This window comes from Rhinoderma darwinii, chromosome 5, assembly GCF_050947455.1.
Source record: "Rhinoderma darwinii isolate aRhiDar2 chromosome 5, aRhiDar2.hap1, whole genome shotgun sequence".
Classification (NCBI taxonomy): domain Eukaryota; kingdom Metazoa; phylum Chordata; class Amphibia; order Anura; family Rhinodermatidae; genus Rhinoderma; species Rhinoderma darwinii.
Genome location: NC_134691.1, coordinates 308,366,912 through 308,392,854, shown reverse-complemented (window position 1 = coordinate 308,392,854; position 25,943 = coordinate 308,366,912). Strand labels below are relative to the sequence as shown.

The window sequence follows — 25,943 nt, the reverse complement described above, 5'->3', positions numbered from 1 at the left end:
TATTCTACTTATGTGTTTGGGGGCCTTAGCATATTCATTGTACAGTCCTGCTCAGAGTATTGTTGCGGTTTTATTTGCAGCAGTGCAGCTAGTCATAGACATCAGATTTTGTGGCAACTACAGGACAATCACAGGACAATTTCCTATTGCCGGAAAAGGCCCCCCCTTTCCGGAAAGAGATAAAATAATGCCACCATAGTGCTCCCCACACAGTATCATACCCATATAGTGCTTTCACATACAGTATAATGCCCCCCACAGTATAATGCCCACATACTGCCACCTCACAGTCTAATGCCCCCATACTGCCACCTCACACAGTATAATGCCCCCATAGTGCTTTCCCACACAGTATCATGCCCCCATAATGCCCCCTTTCACAGTATAATGTCCCCATAGTGCCTTCCCACACAATATAATGTCCCCATAGTGCCTTCCCACACAATATAATGCCCCATAGTGCCCCCTCACACAGTATCATGCCCCTATGTTGCCCCACATAGCATAATGCCACATAGTGCCTGCCCACACAGTATAATGCCCCCATAGGGCCCCATCACGCAGTATAATGACCCCATAGTGCCTCCTAAAAATAATAAATACTCACCTAGCACCGCTCCCATGATGAGTGGAGGAGATACCACTGCAGGGTGGGAGTCTGTTCTGTGTGCTGCTCAGCGCAGGCACGCGTGATGACTTCACTGTATCGCACCTGTCTGCGCCAAGTTGCTCACGGCACGCATCACAGTGTAAATAGCGGAGAAGGGAGCTAACAGCTCCCTGCTCTGCCACTGTATACCCTGTATACCCAGCGCCGGGAGCTGTAGAATGCTGCAGTTCCTGTCAACGGACACATCCGCTTGCTAGGTCCAGAATCCCAGCCATGCACTCTTGTTCTCTCTCCTCGGCTGCTTATCCTACTATACGCAGTGCAGGGAGTCGATGGCTCCCTGCTCTGCCACACCTGAGGACGCTAGCGGTCCTGGCGGCCGGACCCTTACCAATCAGATGTTTATCATCTATTCTGTGGATAGATGATAAATATTGACGCCTATGATTTTGGAATGGGATCTCCACAAGTGTTAATATAGGTGTGATAGTCAGGTGTCCACATACTTTTGGCCAGATAGCATATGTGATATGGGCAAACATCCCATGTATATGGCGCTAGCTTTACACTCTGTCTAGCCTTTTGGCTCATGATGCTACACAGCTTGTGGTTGTACGATTCCAGTCAACACAGAAATGAAAACAATTGTCAAGTGAACAAATCTCACAAACAGGCTGTAAAAATAGAAAAAACTAAAAAAATATTTAGGCCCTGTTCACACAGAGTTTTTGGGCGCGGAAACCGCTCCGCAAAACACGTCAAAAAACGGCCGGAAATGCCTCCCATTGATTTCAATGGGAGGCGGTTTGCAGCGAGCGGAAAAACCACCTCACGGTAAAAAGAAGCCACACGACCTATCTTGAGGCGGTTTCCGCCTCCAAAACCCCATTTCAATCAGTGAGAGACGGAAAAAAAAGCCTCGACGAGTGTTTTGACACGTTTTTGTCAAACCACTGTGCAAAAAATGCCTGGAGCAGATTTTGTAGGAATTTTCCTCCTGCAAAAAAACTCTGTGTGAACAGGGCCTTATAGTATACTCCCACCTGTGTATGAACGGTGGCCTCAGTAAAAATGCATCATGTAGGATCTAGCGGCCGCATTGTCCAATCACTGGCTTATTGGACAATATAAAATATTGAGGCAATGTCACAATGACCAAGTCCGTACACAGGCGCAATGGGGACAGAAGCAAAATTTTAATAGTAAATATATATGTAAAATGTATTCATTGTTTTTCCTTTTTTTTTTATTATAGCTTGGGCCTTTTTAGAGGATTTGTCCATTGTTAATAAGATGAAGTGGAGACGCGAAATGATGAAGTGGAGACGCGAAATATTGAAGCGCTCTCAGGTATATTGTCAGGACGTTGAATACGACCGCTCCTATAAATAAACCGCTTCCTCCGCGTCACCTGTTGCTAGGAGAATGGATTGAATTGGGAGGGGATTCCTGCCGCAGTCAGACTCCGCCCACTAAGCGCCGCCGGACTTCCCCGTGACGTCAGTGGCGGTTCCCTGCGTCAGGCGCAGTGCGCTCCGGGCCGCGGCGTTTTACCAGCCCCCTTCACGACGGCCAATAGGTGGAGACAACGGGGGCGGGACTTCCGGCGGGCGCAGGAAGTTACACTGTCTCGGTTTTTTTTCGTCCTTCTCCTTTTTACGGGATAGAGAAATTGTCGTGATAACTGCGGGCGTCCCGCCGCCACCCTCACCAGCAACCACCGCCTCCTCTTTCTCCGCGTTGCTCCTGGACGTCCGAGCTCTCCCTCAGTGTGTACTCGGCTGTTCCCCTGCGGGCAAAGCACGGCGTGTGTCTGGTTTCTATTCCCGTCGTCACGGAACGAAGTATTCCTCCTCTCCCGCCCCCCCGCCTGACAGCCGCCCGAGCAGCCGAGGGGAAGAGTCCGAGAGAGGAGGAGGCCGGATACTGCGAGTCAAGCAGGCCAAGACCTGACAGCAAGCACAAGCAGGTGAGAGCGGCCCACACAACCCGCCCCGTCTCCTCCACCCCAGACCTCCTCACCATGTCCCCACACACCGTACATCATCACTACCCGCAGCTTCCCTGCCTCCATTACAATCCACACATCACCTCTATACTAAGATTATAGGAAAAGCTGATCACATGGGCCTTTCCTGTCAGTCATCCCATTGTAGAACCCCTAGTGGCTGATAACAGAGGACAATAGATGTAAATGCTCGGTCTATGTGAATGACTGTACATTTGGTGTTGGATTGAATTTACCTTTCATGGGGATTATATTCCTACAATTCAATGATAATTTCCCCATATGGACTACAAATAGTATATAGAGGGTCATGTCAGACATATATGATCTATATACAGCATGGCCATCACGCATGTTATATTCACCGGTCAGTCATCTGGGTGATGTCCATACGGTTGTATTACAGGCAGGATCATAGTGAGAGGTAACAGTTGCAGACATCTGGAGTCTCCTGACAGCCAATGGCTGGTGGTTTGTTACAATGTTATTGGTTTGACACAATATTTTCTGTTCCATGTGATTTTAAAGAAAAGCTAAATCTGTGTGATCCCCTGAAAGACAAACAGACTCATAACCTGTTACTGCTACTTCATATCTGGCTACAGGGATATGTAATATTACAAGGCTGTCCTATAAATTAATATGTAACGTGTATTACATGGACATGCTGAGTCCTCCAGAGCAGGAGATGGTATTATTAACTCTTCAATTTGACTAATGAGGGGTGTCCTGCATGTACAAGTCCTCTAGATCCCCCACCTCTACTATTTGTACCCCAGGGGATACTTCCCGTCATGCACAGCAGTGTATAACCCTAGTTATGGGGGTACTCTAATGCCATGCTGGGGCTTAGTTGATTCATTTTATAACCTGCAGCATAGAGGGGTCCTCAGCTAACAAGAAGTGTCAGTATTGGTCATGTGATGCTTTTTAGCGAATCCCATGATAAGCAGAGTTCCTTATTTGTAGAAAAGCCTCAGTGATCACATGAGCAGTGCTGCCCGTCCTGTTCACAGAAGACTTTCTCACATTGTTTACATTGGCTATAAGTTATTATAAAGCAGAGTCTCTTCTATATTGTACTGCCGTTTGGGTGAGGAGTGGGGACAGGTTCACATTAAAGATAATGTTGGGGTGGTGGTCTATCAGCATTTCCCAAATATGTTGTTGGGATAAGATTATTTCGTAATAACTGGAAGATTTGGTGCTGTTAGCAGAATGCGGGCACAATTGATGGCAGCCTGTGTTCCTGATCTGGTGATGCTTAGTGAATATCGTGGCCTCCTGTGTTGACCGTACTGTTCCAGCCATCTGAATGGAACTTACAGAAATCCATGTGTTTGCTGCAAACATAACCCTGTTCAGTTGTGTGGATAGGATTTTCTGTCACAGAAATTGCCACATGTCAATAGCCCCGGAAGTGTTTTTATTCTGTTGATGTGGGATAGTATGCTGTGGAAATGCTGCTATATTTATGTAAGAGGTTCTGATGTTAGGTCATTGCTATTTATGCGGTTCACTGGTATTCACTATAATAAGTGTCCAAGGTGGCATTTTTAAAAAAAAATTATTCTCTAACACACTTTTTCTAGCTGCCTTTTCAGGTTGCGTGCGTTTAGATCTGAAAATGTCACGACAGTCCCAAGGTAATTTGGATTTATTGCGACTGTCGTGTTACGCCAACCTGCAAGTTGCAGCACACGTTCATTTTCATTTCTGCGATGCAGCCAGCGCGACACTGATCACACAGCGGTTTGGCCGTGTAAACTGTGTTGCGGCCAAAGTAGCCTCATAGCCCTTTCCTTATTGATACTAACCCTTAGAAAACTATGGGAGTTTTGATTGACTTATAAATCCTATTGTATGAATAGTTTTTGACACTGTGAAAAAACGCACAAATTTTATTTATTTCTTGATCACACGCAGTTTTTGGCTCCGTTTTTTGAGCCAATGCCAGAAGTGGATCCAAAAGGAAAGAAAGTTATAAAGAAAAGACTGATGAATCTCCTTTCTGTTGTGTCCACTCCTGTGTTTGGCTAAAAAAAAAAGCTGACCCAAAATTTCATCAAGATTGTGTGTGATTCTGGCCTTATGGTTTTTGAAGCAGTTGGCAAGTGATTACTTTTACACTGTAGTCTTATGTTGCCACAGAAGCAGTGATAAAATGCAAAATGTTCAGTCTTCACTATACTGCAACAAAAAGAGATTCCAATGAACTAAACATTTAAGGCAATTTAATTTTTTCATTCAATTAAATGTAATATTTACTAATGGCCCCGCACCTTTTAAGAGGTAAGTATATTGGAATTTTTTTTCACTTTTGTACATGTCAATTTTCCAAATACATCACCGCGAATAGTTTTTTAGCATCATAAATGATCGATCCAATTACTTGGAAGTGAAGATGTTTAGGAATTTGTTACTCGTTTTTCATTGTGTATGTAATGCAGCCACCCCCAACCTTTTATACCTTGTGAGTTACATTCAATTTTGAGCGATAGCCGGGAGAGACATTTAAGTAAAAAATGTCAACAAATTAAACGTAGAGAAACACAAAATCATGAAATTTTAAATTTGCAGGTAAATATTTGTTTGAAATCTAACACACTGGTATTTCACCAACCAAATAGGCACTTTTCTGGGGATAGGATAAGTCTGTAACATTGTTAAAGTGGATATCATATCGTAGCGAGAGCATATGGTTATAACTTAGGGTTCTTATGGCGAGCACAACAGCAGGGGGTTGCGTTCTACATCTGGCTCTCGAGCCACTGGTTGGGGACCACTGATGTAAGTTATTATTGATATTTCTCTGAGGCACATTGAATGTATTTTATTCTGCAATCACAAGCGTGTTATGAATTATTCTTGTTAATTGAACACTTGGTTTTAATTTGCTCTAAGGGTATGTTCACACCAGTCTGATTTGCTACGAATAGCTCTGCGGCAAATCTGTCCAGAATTACTTGCGGCATTTGGGTCGGAAGTCTGCACCAAATAATGTTTGATTTGGTGCAGATTTTAGTTTGGATTTGCCGCTGCAGAGAAGAGGGGAATTAAAAAAAGAAAAAGTCTATACTCTCCTCCCCTGGCGTTCCCATAGCAATGACGCTGTGCTGCCAGCCTCCTAGGATGACATGTAATTCCATGTGACCGCTGCAGCCTGTGATTGGCTAACTGAAAATAGTTTTTCTTATTTTCCTACTTGTGATTTTTGCTGCAGCTTTTCGGCAACAGAAATCGCAACAGCTAGTATTTGTTGCAAGTTTTTACTTCATTGAACTCCATGGGGAGAATTAAAAAAATATCTATTTCTGCATGGAAATTATCCGCAGCTCGTGGATGAGATTTGTTATAATCTCATCCACTTTGCTGCTACTGTAATAGGCGGCAGATTTTTGGTTTACAAATCCAGACAGAAAATCTGCAGCAATTTGTGCTACGTGTGAATATTTCCTTTTACAGGATCCGATGGAAGATCCTTTGTCGGATACTTACAGAAAAACACTGTCTTCATATGAACAGCATAAATTCTGCCCCCCTAGAAGTCTCTAGGAGTCGATATTACGGTTTTACTAATTTCTCATATTCCTGTGTGCATAAGGCCTTAGGCCTAGTTGAAAAAAAATGACTGCTTAACTTTTTGCGGATTCGCTTTGGGGGATGTTGTCCTCATTACTATAAGTAAACTACGCATAAATAATCCGCAGCATATTCCATATTCAAGATGTTCTCTGTTTTAAGCCCAAATGGGTTATATTGATGGAAACGGTAATCTGACAACGCTATTGTGTTAGGCCTCGTTTACACGAGCGTGATATACGAGCGTGCGACACGCGTGATTTTCACGCGCGTCGCACGGACCTATATTAGTCTATGGGGCCGTGCAGACAGTCCGTGAGTTTTGCTCAGTGTGAGTCCGCTGAAAAAAACTCACCACATGTCCTTTCTTTGTGCGCTGTTCGCGCATCACGCACCCATTGAAGTCAATGGGTGTGTGAAAACCACGCATGCCGCACGAAAGCACTTCCGTGCGAACTGCGTGATTCGCGCAACAGCTGTCAAACTCTGAATGTAAACAGAAAAGCACCACGTGCTTTTCTGTTTACAAACATCCAAAAATCTCGCAGCCGCGCATCATACGCTGATGACACACGGAGCTGTTAAGTGCCTTTTTTGCATGAAAAACGGCGCGTTTTTTGCGTGCGCAAAACACACACGCTCATGTAAATCAGGCCTTATGCTGCTACTGATGGTACTAGGATTGTGTGTGTATAGAATGGTTACCGTTTGCGGTTTAGCACATGTGATTTGTGTAGAAATTTCCACAATTCATTTATTTGGGCTCTTGTCATGTGTGTGTCTTTACTATTTACATTTCTTGATGAAATATTGCAAAACCAGCAAACACTTGATGCAGTAGAGAAACGTAGATGTGAGAATGACCTGACTGGTCCACACTCAAGTCTGCAACAGGATTAAAAATGCATGGTGTGTCCATGTGGTTTTATATGGGCCGGCTTCTTTTCTATTTTTGGATCTTATGTCACTTTGTCATGCAGGTTATACATATTCATGTGGAGCTGTTCGGGTTATTCAAACCTGTCATTATTTGCTTTTCAATATCACTATATTACATTATCTAAATAGCAGCGGTATGACATCACAAACCATGTGCTTACCTGAGCTGACGCCCAGTGATAATACATCTCTAAGGTCCCATGCACACCACTGTAGTTTTAATCCGTAATTACGGTTGAAATTGCGGACCCTTTCAAATCTATTGACCACGGACTCCTTTTTGCGTATTTACGGATGTGTGCCCGTGCCGTAGAAATCATCCGCAAAATATAGAACGTGTTTTATTGTCCGCAGTCACGGCACAGACTCACCCGTAGAAGTCTATGGGCGCTTCCGCAATTGCAGACGGCTACGGATGTGTATCCTTACGTGTGGGTCCGTATTTGTGGACAGTTAAAGCCCCTAGGGCTCAATTACACGAACGTGAATCTCGTCCGTGTGACGGCCGTTAAAACAACGGCCGTCACACGGACTCATGCATTTCAAAGGGGCCGTTCACACGACTGTTTTAATGAAGCGTGTGATCGCTCCTTTGAGGAATAGGACGTGTCCTATTTTACTGGGTGTCACGCATCCCTCCATAGACTGTGGGGGATCCGTGACCGCGTCCCGCACAGGTCCACCTCGGACGTAGAAAACGGCCTTATTGTCGTGTTAATGAGGCCTTACGGAGCGGTTTGTGCACTGCCTTGTGTATTTTGCACAAAAGTATGTCAGACGATGAGGATCCTTAGTACATGATTCTTGAGTCAAGTTTTCTTGTTCATCACCAATATCTCCTAAATACACACAAATGTAAGCAATTCTGAAAGGGTTTGTCGCACCATAGACATTTGGTGCCATATTGCTCGTATATGCCTCCAATGTCTGGCGGAAGCCCGACTGCTGCAACCTCTGCCGATCAATAAAGCGATAGAAGCATCCGTGTCTTCACAAGTTTGTTCTCCTTTTTTCTTGCACGGTTTAATGATTTTTTTTATTCACAAAACTTTACAACTTTTTTTTTCCATTCTGGAACTCGGCAAGATAAAAAAAATGGGACAGAGAGCCATGGTGGACTGTGATTCACTCACACAATTCTCACACTTGGGAAAGTAGGGATGCGTCAAAACTTTGATACTGTTTCGATACCGTGCACCCTGAAACTGTTCAATACTGTTATTTCACGTATTAAGATACTAAGCTGTGCGGCCGCACAGCTAATCTAGTAATACTTGAATGTTGTTAGAGCGGGGCTGTGGCTGTGTAATACAGTCATTGGCCTGCTCCTGAGTCCTGAGAAGTGCGCACGTGGTCAGCATGATGTGATGCGACCGGCACTGCGCCAATGATTGCCGGCACTGAAGACAGAACATGACGGGCGCACTGCAAAACACCCCCATGTTCTGTATTCCGTGCCGGCGCTGCCGCTCATTAGTGCAGCACCGGCCGCATCAACTTATGCTGATCGCGTGCGCACTTATTGTGAGGACTGGGGCAATGGCTGTATTACACAGCCGCAGCCCCGCTCTAACGGCAGAGATTAGACAAACCTCATCTCCGCTGCTATTCCCCTGAATGCTGCGATCAAAGCTGACCGCAGCGTTCACGGGGTAAATGAGAAAGGGGGATGCCCTTTGGATCGCGTCACGGGGAATCCCTGTGATGCGATTGAGGGAGTTACCATATATGGGCAGACAGCCCAGGATTCATTGAAGGACCCCAGGGCTGTCTGACCATATTTCCTGTTAGGGTATACTTGGGTATGTCCTTACAACTGCCTGTGTACTATCCGTACACAGGCTAATGTACTGTTATATATATGCCTACATTAAAGGTAAAAAAAAAAAGAAGAAAGTTAGTAAATTTAAAATAAAAACACATTTTTTACAATAAACATAGTCTCAATTGGATTGAGAATTGGCTCAAGGACAGTATCCAGAGAGTTGTAGTCAATGATTCCTACTCTGAATGGTCCCCAGTTATAAGTGGTGTACCCCAGGGTTCAGTGCTGGGACCACTATTATTCAACTTATTTATTAATGATATAGAGGATGGGATTAATAGCACTATTTCTATTTTTGCAGATGACACCAAGCTATGTAATATAGTTCAGACTATGGAAGATGTTTGTGAATTGCAGGCAGATTTAAACAAACTAAGTGTTTGGGCGTCCACTTGGCAAATGAAGTTTAATGTAGATAAATGTAAAGTTATGCATCTGGGTACCAACAACCTGCATGCATCATATGTCCTAGGGGGAGCTACACTGGCGGATTCACTTGTTGAGAAGGATCTGGGTGTTCTTGTAAATCATAAACTCAATAACAGCATGCAGTGTCAATCAGCTGCTTCAAAGGCCAGCAAGATATTGTCGTGTATTAAAAGAGGCATGGACTCGCGGGACAGAGATGTAATATTGCCACTTTACAAAGCATTAGTGAGGCCCCATCTAGAATATGCAGTTCAGTTCTGGGCTCCAGTTCATAGAAAGGATGCCCTGGAGTTGGAAAAAATACAAAGAAGAGCAACGAAGCTAATAAGGGGCATGGAGAATTTAAGTTATGAGGAAAGATTGAAAGAATTAAACCTATTTAGCCTTGAAAAAAGACGACTAAGGGGGGACATGATTAACTTATATAAATATATTAATGGCACATACAAAAAATATGGTGATATCCTGTTCCTTGTAAAACCCCCTCAAAAAACAAGGGGGCACTCCCTCCGTCTGGAGAAAAAAAGGTTCAAGCTGCAGAGGCGACAAGGCTTCTTTACAGTAAGAACTGTGAATCTATGGAATAGCCTACCGCAGGAGCTGGTCACAGCAGGGACAGGAGATGGCTTTAAAAAAGGGTTAGATAATTTCCTAGAACAAAAAAATATTAGCTCCTATGTGTAGAAATTTTTCCTTCCCTTTTCCCTTCCCTTGGTTGGACTTGATGGACATGTGTCTTTTTTCAGCCGTACTAACTATGTAACTATGTAACTATGTAATACATAAAATATACACATTCGGTATATTCGCGACCATAACACATTTATAGCATCCTTCGTTTATGCTGTTATAAAATAAAACAAACTACTTTATTTCAGTCCACATTCTGGTATCGTGACAACCCTATAGGAAAGTATAAATTACTTATTCTACTTTAGTTTCACCAGTGACTACAAAGTCTTTTTTGCTCAGTTTGGCTTCTTTTCGTCAGGCTTTCGTCTTTTTGCAGGAAACAGTCGCAAATTCTGCTGCATTTTTTTCCGTTCAAAATAAAAAAAAGAAACTTTAGGTTTTCTTTTTGTTTTTCTAACCATGGATGATTGATACAAACGGAATGTCTTACTGTTTATTCCGTTTAACAGATCAATTTTGTCCTATTGCGCATCCGCATCACTTCTTACATTCAAAAAAGTATAATGGATGCCAAACCTGAAACAAAAGGAATGAAGAGAAAACACTGGATATAGGCCTCGTTCACATCTGCGTCAGTCTTTCTATTGGTCTTCTCAGAGGAGCAGAATAACAAAAATACCAGAAGCACCCGTTATGTTCTACAACGGATACAATCGGCACCCGAGGGAACCCGTTGACTTTGGTTCTGTCGGGTTTCCGTGGTTTTACCCGAAACAACAATGCAGTTGTTGGGGTGCTGAATCGGGAGTTTTTCGTGTGGATCTTATCCTACGCATTGTAACGGTTGATATCCGCAGTGGAAATTTCAGACAAAATTACTGTTCTGTGGATTACAAGGTATTCTACATGTGGGTGGAGTTGTTTACCACAATCGCCCAAAAACAGCAATCGTACATAGCCCAAAAATTCTTCCATCCCCATATTTTATTATAAATAAAATAAATGTTGAAAAAGTAGATTTTACATCTTGATGAGTTTATTATTTTTTTTTTTAATCTTTACTTTCATATGGATTGTGAGCTGTCAGCTCCTGCAGAACCTGCACTGCGTCTGCTGCATCCTCCTGTCTTCTGCTGCCAGCTACTAACTTCACCAACTTCTTGTGCCCGTTACCCAAGTAGTGACTGTGCTCATATGTATATGTGTGTTCTGCAGCTGTTTCTGAAAGATGTTAGTCTAGACACCTTTTGCAGTGTGCTGGTTTCATACATACATCATATAAATGTTCAGAGTATTGCGCTTTCTGACATTTACACTAGTGATTTTGACACATGCACCAGTTTTAATAATGTAAACACAGTACTGATGATCACACAGTTTGTTTGCCTTAGGCTAATGTTACACCAGCGTTTCTACATTTCTGAATGACTGACTGTATTCTATGGGAATTATTAAGCTAGAAAATATGCCTTCTGACCATAGACATTATGTAATTTCACTGCTGGCCGGGCATTGTTGCTGATGGTTCCTTGTTCAGATTTTGTGTCTTTCCTGAGCAACACAACAGAGATGGTCTATGCGACTGTGGAAAATCTCATTCTCCAAGCTGGCAAGTGTGAACGTGGACATCCTAGACTTGGTCCATATTTTTTGGGGTCTGAATGTATTGTCCTTCAATAAGTGTCAGTTCCTTTTTAGTTTTATATTCTATGTAATGTATGATGAGAGGTGTGCGCTGTAATTTGCCCGGTAATGAGATGCACACCAGCTATTTGTGCTGTGTAAGCCTAAAGGCCCTATGACTGCACTTCAGTGAGCCAGAAAGACAGTGAATGCATGAAATAACAAGAACATGAGGTCACATCTTGGGAACAGATGACAAGGGTTTTCCAGCTTTGGATTAATGCCTTTCACTCATCCTGTTAGCAGTAATTCCTATATCTAAAGTGATCAGTGATCTTAAATATGCATTGTATTTTGAGCTCTTGAATTTCACTTGTGAGGTTTGGGAAGTTTTGTATTTTGAAGCAAAGTCTTATATCATATAATCATTTAGGAAACACCATAAACACCCAGCAGAAAAATAAATCTCTGGATTTGAAGACATGCAGCAGTTTTTAAAAATCCAAATCATTCTCTATTCTGCCGGGGATTTGTCCTACTCTATTGTGAGAGGTGAAATCCGCAGCAAATCTCTACTAATGTATGTTAATACATTTTGATTTACTTACATTGCAGACTTTACGAAACATGCATATAGGTGCTACTGCACCTGCTGATTGACATCTGGGGCCTATCGTTAGGCCACTGGCAGAGCTAGCGCAAAATACGCAAAACAGTCCTTTTGGAATGACCGGCTGAGGTCAAATAGCCTAAGAACAGCTGCCACTCTGGGGTACTTCACACCACACGTCATTTATTTACGTGGTCTCCCATTAATTTGAGTGTGTGCCATAAAATACTACCCTTTACGGAAAATATGTGGCCAGCTGCAAGTTCTTCCTGGGATATCAATGGCTTACCGGGGTTTTTAGAAATTGAACTACAAAATAGGCTGGACCTGAAAAGCAATAAAAAATATATTATATATCTATACAATATCCAAAAATGGGCGACCGCACTCTACGAACACGAATGCCACCTAAACATAATAAATATGCATTGCTGCTAAATCTACGTACAATAGTGAGGTTATTAGCGCACGTTTTGATCAAATTGTGTGAGCCCACCTGCCACAACAATGTACCTTTTAAAAGGTGGGTCCCTACACTGCTCGTATCCCCAGAACTGGGACTAAGCCTACATATACCCGGGTATGGTAGGAACCAGCATTAAACTAATTAAAATCACCCAGGGCAGAATGGGAGGAGTGCAAGATAAACAATCTAAAAAAAAAATGTGGGGTTGACTGCCTCCATTGTTGATCTTGCACTCCTCCCATTCTGCCCTGGGTGATTTTAATTAGTTTAAAGAGACTCTGTCACCACATTATATAAGTGCCCTATCTCCTACATAATCCTTTTACGCCTCGAATTACGCCTGAAAAAATGCCCCTAATACGCCTACAAACATCTGCCCATTGCTTTCAATGGAAATTACGATGTTCTGTTCCCACGAACCTTTATTTTACGCATCGCTGTCAAAACACGGCGTGAAAATGACGGCTCGTCAAAAGAAGTGCAGGACACTACTTGGAACGTTTTTGGAGTCGTTTTTCATTGACTCCATTGAAAAACAGCTCCAAAAACGCTGTGAATAACGCGAGTTGTTCAAAAAACATCTGAAAATCAGGAGCTGTTTTCGCCTGAAAACATCTCTGTATTTTCAGACGTTTTTGGTCACTGCGTGTGAACATACCCTTAGGCTTCCTTGCACCTGTATACACGTTTTTGTTTCACTTTGTTGGAATGTACTGATCAAATTTTGTTGTCTCTTTTATATGTATTTCTCTATCTGCTTGAACTAGGCCTCCAGTGATATAATATCCATAGTAATGTAACATTGTGTGGCTATGATGTCTGGACTACACAACCACATACATGGCTTTCATATGAACAGCGCTCAACGCTTTCATCGTAACATTTACTTTACTGTTATCCAAGAAAAGTAAATACTGATTAATGCAAAAATACTATGTGTCCTCTGATGGGAGCAGCTTTACATGGGTTCTGACTTTCTCACTTATCTGTATGAGAAAAGTGCTACTTAGACATTAAAGAGGCTCTGTCACCAGATTTTGCAGCCCCTATCTGCTATTGCAGCAGATCGGCGCTGCAATGTAGATTACAGTAACGTTTTTATTTTTTAAAAACGAGCATTTTTGGCCAAGTTATGGCCATTTTTGTATTTATGCAAATGAGGCTTGCAAAAGTACAACTGGGCGTGTATTATGTGCGTACATCGGGGCGTTTTTACTACTTTTACTAGCTGGGCGTTCTGATGAGAAGTATCATCCACTTCTCTTCAGAACGCCCAGCTTCTGGCAGTGCAGACACAGCGTGTTCTCGAGAGATCATGCTGTGACGTCACTCACAGGTCCTGCATCGTGTCGGCCACTTGGACTTTAGCAAGCCTCATTTGCATAAATACAAAAATGGTCATAACTTGGCCAAAAATGCTCGTTTTTTAAAAATAGAAACATTACTGTAATCTACATTGCAGCGCCTATCTGCTGCAATAGCAGATAGGGGTTGCAAAATCTGGTGACAGAGCCTCTTTAAGAGTTGACTATGGTCTATTGAGATTCTCCTTTTTAATCTGCATTAATCCATGTTGAGGGAATAGAGGGGATCACGTTGGTGTCCATAGTAGAGGCACTGCGCCAAAAATTAACATTTACACTATGACTCTGCCTGTTATATCAGCTTGTCTTGGGTGCTTCCAGCTGTTTTCAGGGGGTCTGTTTGCCAAACTGCAACAAGTATATCACAAGATTGCTCACGCCAGACAGATTGCATCAGATCCATGAACCGGGATCTGCTTAGCGTGTACACTTCATTCCTGCTGTGAGATTAGTTCACTGAACTTTTATTTGTTTTTGGTGTTGAACAAAGAGGAGAGGCATCCAATGGGCTTAAAGAGGTTCTGTCACCATATTATAAGTGAACAACCTAGAAGCGAACCATAAAGCGACATAGCCCTTAAAGAAATCGTATACTAAATGATATACAAAAATACAAAAAATCTTTATTAAATATAATCACCAACATAATGGAATAAAAGATGGGATACATCATACACGGAGATATATACAGCAGGGTCAGATGGAATAGACCATAGACAAACAGTCAACCATCCAAGGATGACCAAACCACGCTCAGATAGTACATATGACAGAATTATAAACCCATGGGTATAAGGTAGTAAGGCCCACACGTAGTATAGTGCTACCAGCTGATTATGACAATATGCAGAGATAGACAACAAGGTCTATTATTGCCTACAAAGCATATAGCAATACATAAAAAGTGAAGCTAGAAGCGTCCAAAGACAACATATAGGCTCAAATGGCCAGAAAGATATAACTGGACACGATAATACGATCATGTAGAGGCTGAAAAAGCTAGCACATACCCTGGGACATGATAAGGAGCGCAGGAGATCAACAAATTAGATGGATGAATGAACGCCTCGACGCGCGTTTCGCCCTGTAGATCGGCTTCGTCATTTGAGCCTATATGTTGTCTTTGGACGCTTCTAGCTTCACTTTTTATGTATTGCTATATGCTTTGTAGGCAATAATAGACCTTGTTGTCTATCTCTGCATATTGTCATAATCAGCTGGTAGCACTATACTACGTGTGGGCCTTACTACCTTATACCCATGGGTTTATAATTCTGTCATATGTACTATCTGAGCGTGGTTTGGTCATCCTTGGATGGTTGACTCTGTTTGTCTATGGGCTATTCCATCTGACCCTGCTGTATATATATCCGTGTATGATGTATCCCATCTTTTATTCCATTATGTTATTGGAGATTATATTTAATAAAGATTTTTTTGTACTTTTGTATATCATTTAGTATACTATTTCTTTAAGGGCTATGTCCCTTTATGGTTCGCTTCTAGGTTGTCTACTTGCAATAAGGGACCCCAGCATACGCCATTTCTTGGTGTGAGGTTTTGTTTAGTTTGTTTGTCTACCATATTATAAGTGCCCTATCTCCTACATAAGGAGATCGGCGCTATAATGTAGGTGACAGCAGTGCTTTTTATTTAGAAAAAAGATCTGTTTTTACCACTTTATGAGCGATTTTTAGCTTTATGCTAATGAGTTTCTTAATGCCCAAGTGGTTATGTCTTGCAGGTTGCTTGGTTGCCGGATGTCTGACGCATGTGCTCTTCTGGACTTTACATCAGTTTAGTGCATCTATTGGAAGACTTATAGCAGCTGTAAATCCATATACAGCTGAAGAGCAAGGTATGTAAATCTGTGATGGGCTAATGATGTAACTGAGGATGGACCATCTGTTACATGCATACTCCTTTATTTTATGTACATTGGACATGGAGACTATAAATATATCCCCAGCATTTCCAATGGGATGCACATACTTTACTGTATATGAACAGGTTTTAAACCATTGCATTCTTATAGTGAAAAAATCATTCTTAACTCCTTTACGACCGCCAATACGTCTTACGATGGCCGTTAAGGGGCCTGATTCTAGGGGGTCTAACAAAGGCCCCCAGGTCTACCATTGATGTGAGCCTAATAAGACTGCCTGTCCATATAATACTGACCGGCATAATACACTGCAATATCGTATGTAATGCAGAGTAGAATATAAGTGATCAAATGATCGCATAGTCAAGTCTCCTCATGGGGGAAAAAAAATAAAAATTATTTAATGTAGAAGAAATCTATATCTTGTGTATTATGGGAAAAAAAATAATAAATACTAATAATTGGTATTGCCGTATCTGTAATGACCCGAACTATAAAATGATCACATTTATGTAGCAAGGTAAACGTCGTAAAAAAAACCAATGGCAAAATTGCTGTATTTTGTTCAGCTTGCCTAAATATAGTGATCAAGAAGATGTATGTATTACAAATTTGTTGCGAAAAAAACTTCAATTCGTCCTGAAAATAATAAGCCCTCCTACGGCTCAGTCGATGGAAAACTAAAGTTATGGAATGCGGCGAAACAAACAACTTTTTTTTAAATCGTGTCTTGATTGTGCAAAAGCCGTAAAACACAAAATGCTTTATACATTTGGTATTTGCAAAATTGTAGCAACCAAGAGAACAAAGTTACCATGTCATTTATACTGCCTGGTGGAGACAATAAAAAAATAATGGTGAAATTGCTTCCCCCCCCCCCAAAAAAATAAATGATAAAATACATTATATGTACCCCAACATTGTGCCATTTAAAAAATTTGACTTCTGTCAAATAACATGTCAAAAAACATAATATGGCTGGGTCAACGGAAAAATAACAAAGTGATGGATTTTGAAATCAAATGATTAAAACGAAAATAAAACGCTTGGTCATTAAAAGGGAGTTTCAAGAATAAACCTTTTCAGATCGACCGGATAGGTCAGAAGTTTCTGGTTACTGGGGGCCCCACGGCTGGGACCCTCATGATCACTTAAATGGGGATCCTGAGCTCCCATCCTCCAATTCCTCCTCACTACACAAATGCAGTGAGGACAACTTTGAATAGAGCAGAGGTCGAGCATGTGTGGTTCTGCACCATTCAAAGTCTAAGGGACTGACGAAGACACCAGAGTACAGCGCTCGGATGTTTACGTCAGCTCTATAGACCTTGAATGGAGTGGCATGCTTGCCCACCACCATATTCAAACTCCTCCTCACTGCGGGGATGCAATGAGGAGGAACGGGGGGCTCTCGGGACTCCAGTTGTAGTGATTGTAGGAATCCCAGCGGATAAGTGTCTATTCTGGGAGTATCCTTTTAATTACCAAAATAGGTTGCTACTAAAATGGTTAAAGATGTTTTAATGTTCATTGTAATGAACTAAATGTTAAGTGTGCGTGTGCGTGCGCCAAACAAGCCATGTACATTGGTTTCTGTATGTGGCTTTTCCGTGGAGGCTAAAATCCAGTGCAGCAAACAATAAATGTTAATGTTATAGTAGTGAGTAGCTTTTCTGGTTTTTAATAATTGAATAAAAAATGCCTGACCTTACTGACGTGTAATTATTATATTACGAAGATTTACATGAGCGTCGTCTATGGTATCTAAACCCTTGGGTCCATGATCACCTGCGTGTAGGGCCTTGTTTACTACATAGGAACAAGTACACCCAATGTCGAGCATTATGTCTACTTTGTTAAGGCTTTTTGATTTTTGCAATACAGTAGAGTTGTGATATGTGGAATGACATGGTTGTGAGTTTGTATTAAATGTTGGTTGCCAGTTAAAGGGGTAGTCCCATCACACAAAGTGATGGCATATTGCTCGTATATGCCATCACTTTACAATCAGTGGAGATCCTTGCAGTCCCGGTACGTGTCTGATATAGGTGTAGCTTTAAAGTAAAAGAAATGAAGTAATTGTGCAGTAAAGGCACTCGTACAGCAATGCATTATGGAAATGCACTGTACACATAAGCACAACACTGTAGTTATGAGCTCTACAGGGCCCTTTTGCTGCAGAACTACAGAAATAAGGCCCCATTCACACTAACGTGCTTTTGCGGCCGCAGTTCCCCCGAAAATCCACTGGAGAATTGCGGCCCCATTCATTTCTATGGGTATGCACACGACCGTAGTTTTTACGGTCCGTGCATGGCGGAGCCCGCACCGCAGAAAGAACGGACCTGTCTTATTACAACCATCTTCTGCGGTCCGGGCTCATTGAAAATAATGGGCGCGGCCATGTGTATGTCCCGCGATTTTTGCTTGTGGCTGACAGTCCGCAGCGGGCCAACCGGAAAATCACAGCCGTGCACATGGCTATGGTCGTGTGCATGAGGCCTAATGCGAGCAGTAGTGTGCATTGGGGAAAAAAAAAATATTTCACCACCTGCTCTAAAATCTGAAACTCTTCAAGCTAAAACCCTATAGGGTGCATGTTCGGTGACAGAGAATATGAACAGCGATCCTTCGGGAATTAAATTCCCAGTTTCTGCTCACCAGTCCGTCAGCAGGCACTGACTTATCCAATTTTCACTTTGCATAGTCTTGACACATTTGCAGGGCCTAGCTTTATTTTCAGATAACTTTGCTCATAACGTGAACAGATGTATATTAAAAAAATATCTGTATGCCATTCCCTAATGTACGATAGTTGGTGAATTTAATTAACCCCTTAGTGACCAGCCTATTTTAGGCCTTAATGACCAAGCTATTTTATTAGTTTTCCTTTAGTCGCATTCAAAGAGCTATAACTTTTTTTTTATTTTTCAGTTGACATAGCTGTATGAGGACTTGTTTTTTGCGAGATTAGTTGTAATTTTTAATGCCACCATTTTAGGGTACATATCATTTTTTGATTAACTTTTATTAACTTTTTTTTGGGGGGGATTAGAAAAAAAACTGAAATTCCACCATTGTTCTATGTGTTTTAAATTGACGCCGTTCACTGTGTGGAATAAATAACATGTTACCTTTTATTCTATGGGTCGGTACGATTATGACGATACCACGTGTATAGATTTTTTTTATGTTTTACGACTTTTGCACAATAAAAATACTTTTGAACTAAAATTATTTGTTTTTGCTTCGTTGCTTTCCAAGCAGTCATTTTTTTTTCCGTCAATGTAGTTATTTTTTTGGCTTGTTTTTTGCGGAACGAGAGTTTAGATTGGTACTGCTTTGGGGTACATGGGACTTATTGATTGATTTTTATTATGACTTGGGGCAATGGAAAAAAAAAATCAATTTCGCGATTGCATTTTGCGTTTTTTTTTTTTTTACGGTGTTCATTACGGTTGCGGCAATACCATTTATTTGTACTTTTTTATTTTTTTTACACTTTTACTAAATAAAACCACTTTTTATGGAAAAACATGGTTTTATTTTTTTTTTTTTTTTACGGTCTTTTTTAGTAATCTTTATTTCACATTACTTATTTTTTTAGTCCCACTGGGGGACTTTACTGTGCGATCTTCAGATCGCTGCTATAATGCTTTGGTATACTTCGTATACCAGAGCATTATTGCCTGTCAGTGTAAATCTGACAGGCAATCTATTAGGACGTGCATCCAGCACGTCCTAATAGACATATGCCCAGGGCAGACCTGGGGCTCTTTATCAGGCCCCCGGCTGCCATGACAACCCATTGGAGACCCGCGATTGCATTTGCGGGCCGCCGATGGGTGACAAAGGGAGCTCACTCCCTCTATAAACAAGTTAAATGCCGCGGTCGGTGTCGGCATTTCACGGGTTAAACGGCCGCGATCTAAGTAAACTTCGATCACGGGCCTTGGAGCAGGAGCCCAGCTGTCATCAGACAGCAGAGCCCCGGCTCCAGCCTGCACGGGAGACCCGTGCAGGACTCAGACTGGGTTGCCGTGAAAACGCGGCAGCCTAGCCTAAGGCCCCTTAGTGACTGCCGTGAAAATGTGTATTGGTGGTCACTAAGGGGTTAAGTAGCTGAGGATGTTTGAGGGATAAAAAAACCAGGCTGAACATTGGTGATTGTGACAAGCTGTTGCTTACTTGAAAGGCCTGGTATAGACCTCTGTATTAATATTAATTCTAAGTGGCAGTTCATAAAAAAATATATATATATTGGTCCTTGAATTACTGAAATATCTGGGCCGAGGCAGTCCCAGTGTAGTGGGACCGGCTGTGGTTTTGGAGACTGGTGAGGTATATTTTTTAGTTTGTAAACACAGATATGAATATTTGTATTTGCAAGTACACCGGAAACCACTTTTAAGAACCTCTCTGACACATTAGACGTTTTCTATAGCTGGAGGTAAATTAGAGCACTTTGCAGCTTTGGCTTTTATCTGCTTCTCTAGGTTTTATTCAGAGAGGTGAGGATGGCACATCGACTATGATGCCAGCTTGGGCAAATTATTGTAGAGTTTAGAATTCAGCAAAAATCACTCTAGGAGCCAGTTTTATTTCTTGGATGTGTTCTGAGGTATCTGAATTTACGCGTTTTTTTTTCTCTCTCATTAAAGACATTGGTGGTCTATTGCTAGTATATGCCACTAATGTTAGAATGGCCGAAGTCCAGCTGCCCTGACCCGTGCCGCTTGCTAGAATGAAATAGCACTATGACACTAGGAAAGCATTGTACCGCTTCTCCTTGTTGCTCCCTGGATAAAGCTGAACAGAGACAGTGACTCTTTCCTCGCTCTGCTGCTACTTGGTTCTAGAAATCTGCAGGCATCACAACGTTTGGACCCCTAAATATCTTAGTAGGTAGAGCAGGGAGCTAGGTGGCACATGGAGCGGAGCCCTTCCTATCATGAGTGAGTTATCGTATTCAAAAGTGACAACCAAAATGGCTGCGTGTCCTATCAGAAACCCCTAAAACCTAATTAATGCACTTTGTCTATAGCTCTAAATTCAGATGTTCTAATATGTGGTTTATTTTACTTCATTGGCGGAAACCCTCTTTAATACGATGGCAACTACTGTGTGACAGATGTAGGAATACAAGCGAACGGTCATGACATTTTTTTACAATAAAATAAATCCATAGGTAAGACAGGGGGTTGGCAAATGTTAGGTGCAGTGGCGTTACTAAGCTCCTAAAAGAGGCACAAGTAGCAAGACGCCTATTTGCCCCCGCAATAAAATTCAATATATATATCTCTACCTCTGAGACTGTGTGTGTGTGTGTGTGTGTGTGTGTGTGTGTGTGTGTGTGTGTGTGTATATATATATATATATATATATATATATATAATCTAGCGCTACACCACTGGAAAGAATTGGGTACATTGTCTCAGCAGACAGCATCACATGATAAGATTAGATAGAGCAGCTATGCAGACTGTATTACTCGGTAGGCTTAGATACAGCGCTCCGCAGACAGTATCTCACATGATAGGCTTCAATTCAGGGTCCCAGCAGTCAGTATTTTTAATCTCGGGGTCAGATTAGGCAGGGGCGTTCTCGCACTGGGTTCCTGTTCCAGCATCTCGTAGGCTGCAGGCATAACATCACCTGTAGCCTAGTGAATGGTGAAGCAGGGAGATGGTAGCTCCCTGCTCTGCCAATGTATTCAATTGTTTCTGCGTCCTGAGGACGCAGATACAGTTGAATGTGGCAGTCGCCTGGGGCACCAAGCCACAAATGCAGGACTTCTGCCCTGGATGCCCGGTGATCGCGAAGCCACTGGTTGCGTGCAAATCTTGTGACCGTTCCTATTGAAGATTGTATAGCCACAGACTAACAGTCATGTCTGACGTGTGCTATGTTTCCAGCTGTTTCACACTTGAGTTTTTATGCGTCTGCACTACTGAAAGCTTTCTATCTGCTTCTGTCCATTCAGTGACATCATGGTCCTCCCAGAGTTGAAGGCAGAGCATTCACATTTCTCAAGCTGAAACTAACCTCTCCCTGCCAGCACAGATCAGTGAAGTCGATACTAATGCGTTTAGAAGCCAAGCCGTGTGTCATAAGTTTATTTCATCTAGTGTGACCTGTTCTGTATTATTCTAGCAGGGAGCATATAACAGGCTTAGCCTGAACACTCTTGTTACAGGGGCACCATCAAAATATTTTTGTAGTACAACTAAACTAGTAATTCATGGGTTTTTGGTACATTTTTTTTTCCCTTTTACACTGCACAGTGCAGTATTTCCTCGGGAGGTTTCTAAGACTGTCATCAGTTGCGTCTGGAAAAAAAACACAATGTTGTGCACCTCTTTGGCATCCATAAACCAACGGACAAAATGTTGCATGAAGCATTTCCCTGATAGACTCCGCATGATGTCCAGTAGTAAAACGAATGCCGCTGGACCCCCTAGGAAACTAAGGAATCTGTTTTGTCATCCGTTTCCATCCGGCATTTTTGAACTACACTGGAGGGGAAAAAGAAGAGCGGGTATATTCGAAGCGGGCCTAATGGTCTGCTTACCCCCATCCTCTCTGCACAACAGCTGGGTTGTACCGCCAAGAGAGATAGTGATGGTCGTAGATGAACAGTGGTGGTGACGTGATATTCTCCACTTCTTCTCTTGGCACAATGTGATTTACTAATGTGACTTTCTAGTAACTAGACTAAATGAGATCACTAAGCCTCCCCAGCAGCCACCACTGTTCTTCATGAAGCAGACAGTCTAGCAAGAGGGTGGGATCCTAATGAAGAAAGAGCAGCCATAACATTTTACTCTTCCTGCCGACACATTCCCTTGTTTGTTGATATGGTTAGTAAAAATTGTAAGGGTATGTTCACACACTAGACTAAAAACGTCTCAAAATACGGAGCTGTTTTCAAGGGAAAACGGCTCCTGATTTTCAGATGTTTTTAAAGCCACTCGCGTTTTTCGTGGTAGTTTTTGGAGCTTTTTTCAATGGAGTATGTCCTGCACTTCTTTTTCGTGGTTGTTTTTTTTTTTTTACGCGACTTTTTTCCATAATGGCGGCCAAAAAAAAGGCCCATCGTTACAGAATGCAGTTTTTCCCATTTGATTTAAATGGGCAAATGTTTGGAGGCGTTCTGCTTCCGATTTTTCGGCTGTTTACCGCCCGAAAAACGTCTGAAAAGACTGTGTGAACGTGCCTTTAGACTACATGCAAAAGCAGCCCAGTGCAGATGGGACATAATTGAGCGGTGTTCATATGTATGTGTTCTGTCTATCACTTCGCTAAAATTATTAAAACTAGGCCGCTGGGTTTTGTGGTCTCCCCTCCTCCTGACTGATATCATTCTGGTCAGGAGGAGACTTTCTAAAGATTAGGGATGTATTCAATATCACAATTTTGCATCAATCAAGTTTTATGATATATCCGCCATACTGGTATACAGCCCCAACCTAACAAAAGGGTGATACAAAGCTCGGTAAATGCATATTTCCCCCTCAACGTTCTACATATTCGTGGCACCTAGCAGTAACCTCTGCAACCAAACTCTTCCAATGACTGGAGATTAATATTTTGCAACCTTGTGAAGGAGTTTTGTCCCATGCGTCTCTGCAGAACTGCTCTAATTCTATCACATTGAAGAGATTTTGGGCAATGAACTGGCATTTAACCCCGTCTTGCATCATCGCGTACATGTAAATGATTGTGATCTAACCTGCTGGAGGACGGCTGTTATTGACAGCAACTCTAGCACTAATAGCAGAGATTAGAGAGAACTCTGATGCCGGTCATTTAATCCATTTGGCACTACGTTCAGTTTCCTTTGTCTTCTCACCGCCAGTACAGTTGTTGCGATCGCTGGGGCTGGCTAAAAAAGGGTCCTCGGAGCTGTCCAGGGTAAGTCTCTGTTAGGGCAGATCTTAGATAATAGTGTGCTTTTATATGCACAGGCTATAATGTCATCTAGACAATACAATTTAAACTTTAAAAAAATAAAATTATGCCTCCAAAATATTTTTTATTTTTTTATAGGTCATCTTGATTGAATAAAAATGAACAGTAAAAATGTAATTTGCCGTTCACACGACAAAAGGAAAAAGAGGGGGCTGTTTTTCTATAATTTATACCAGGAACTGATTTAAGTCTGATTTCAGTTTGTGGCGCACATAGCCCAAGATTCGACAAATTGATTGACATGAGCTATGTACACATTTTTTTTTTTAATATTATTATTTTTTTTTTTAAATAAAAATTTTATTCGTGGGATTGGTGAAACTTTATAAATACTTTTTATTAAAAGTGTATTTTTACTTTGAGGTACAGCTGCTTTGTATCCTGTATGTAGAGCAGCTATATCTTGCACAGAAACCTGAATCCTTCAGATCAGCGGCACTGACTGGTTCAGTTTCAGCGAGTCCTGCGTGTCAGGTGTGATCGGTAACGTCTTGATCCTGTGCTGTCACTGAAGCGGTCAGTGCCGTTGACCTGACTGATTCAGGTCTCTGCGCAAAATACAGCTGATCTGTATACAGAATACAAAGCAGCTGTATCTCAAAGTAAAAATAGTTTTTAATATAGTATTTAGAAGTTGCACCAAACACTTGTGTGTGTGTGTGTATATATATATATATATATATATTTATTTATTATTAACAACGCCAGTCTTAGGCCTCATGCACATGACCGTAAAAACTCCCGTTATTACGGGTCGTAATTACGACCCGTAATAACGGGCTCATAGACTTCTATTGGCCACGGGTACCTTCCCGTTTTCTTACGGGAAGGTGCCCGTGCCGTTGAAAAAGATAGAACATGTCCTATTTCTGGCCGTAATAACGGCACGGACAGTCCATAGAAGTCTATGGAGCTCCCGTAATGACGGGTGGCTACATGTGTGCACCCGTCATTACGGCAGCGTTGCTAAGCGACATCAGTAAATAGTCACTGTCCAGGGAGCTGAAAGAGCTAACTGATCGGCAGTAACTCTTTCAGCACCCTGGACAGTGACTACCGATCAGAATAAAGAGCAACCTGTAAAAAATAAGACGTTCATACTTACCGAGAACTTCCTGCTTCCTCCAGTCCGCTCTCCCGGCCGTTGCCTTGGTGACGCGTCCCTCTCGACATCCGGCCCGACGTCCTGTCCGTCCCTGGATGAGGTTTAAGCCCATGTGACCGCTGCAGCCAATCACAGGTCAATCACAGGCTGCAGCGGTCACATGGACTGCCGCGTCATCCAGGGATGTCGGGCTGGATGTGAAGAGAGGGACGCGTCACCAAGACAACGGCCGGGTAAGTATGAATTTCTTAACTTTTATTACAGAAAGGGCTGTCCCTTCTCTCTATCCTGCACTGATAGAGAGAAGGGGCTGCCGATTAGTGCAGTGCTATTTTGCCGCCAAAAACGTGCCCATAATTACGGGTGGAATACGGGTGACACCGGACCCATATTTACGAGCACTGGTCCGTAAATACTGGTGCAAAATGGGTCGAATACGTGTGACACCGGACCCGTATTTACGCCAGTATTTACGGGTGGGAAAAAAAATACTTAGTAAATCTTTATCCCTGTACTCGTAAATACCCATTAAAAAAAGTTTTATGGTAGAGTAAAAATAAGACCTTTTTCTAAAATAATCTGCAACTGGTCCTACAAAAACAAGGTCGCAAATGGCTAAGTAGACATAAATATAAAAGTTTGGCTGAAAGAATGTGCTAAGGCAAAAATATAAACATCCTCTGGTTCTTAATGACTGCTCATATGGCCTTTTTAGCAGCAGTCATTAACCCTTTCAGGACCGAGCTCATTTTGGCCTTCAGGACCAGCACCATTTTTTTTCAAATCTGATGTCATTTTATGTGGTAATAACTGGAATGCTTTTGCCTATCCAAGCGATTCGGAGATAGTTTTCTCGTGACATATTGTACTTTGTTAGTGGGAAAATTTGGTCA

The 25,943-nt window shown here is 42.0% G+C and overlaps 1 protein-coding gene across 2 annotated transcripts in view; it reads left to right on the top strand.

Moving 5' to 3' along the window:
* Nucleotides 1-2,072: 2,072 nt before the first annotated feature.
* The window catches only part of LARP4B (La ribonucleoprotein 4B), a 61,090-nt gene continuing 37,219 nt past the window's right edge, over nt 2,073-25,943 (top strand). Inside the window, exons 1-2 of one of the 2 annotated variants that reach the window (XM_075827423.1) lie at nt 2,073-2,579; nt 15,834-15,947. The gene's annotated coding sequence lies outside the window, so the exon portion shown is untranslated. The remainder of the gene's footprint in view (nt 2,580-15,833; nt 15,948-25,943) is intronic. The other variant, XM_075827424.1, reaches the window with a different exon arrangement.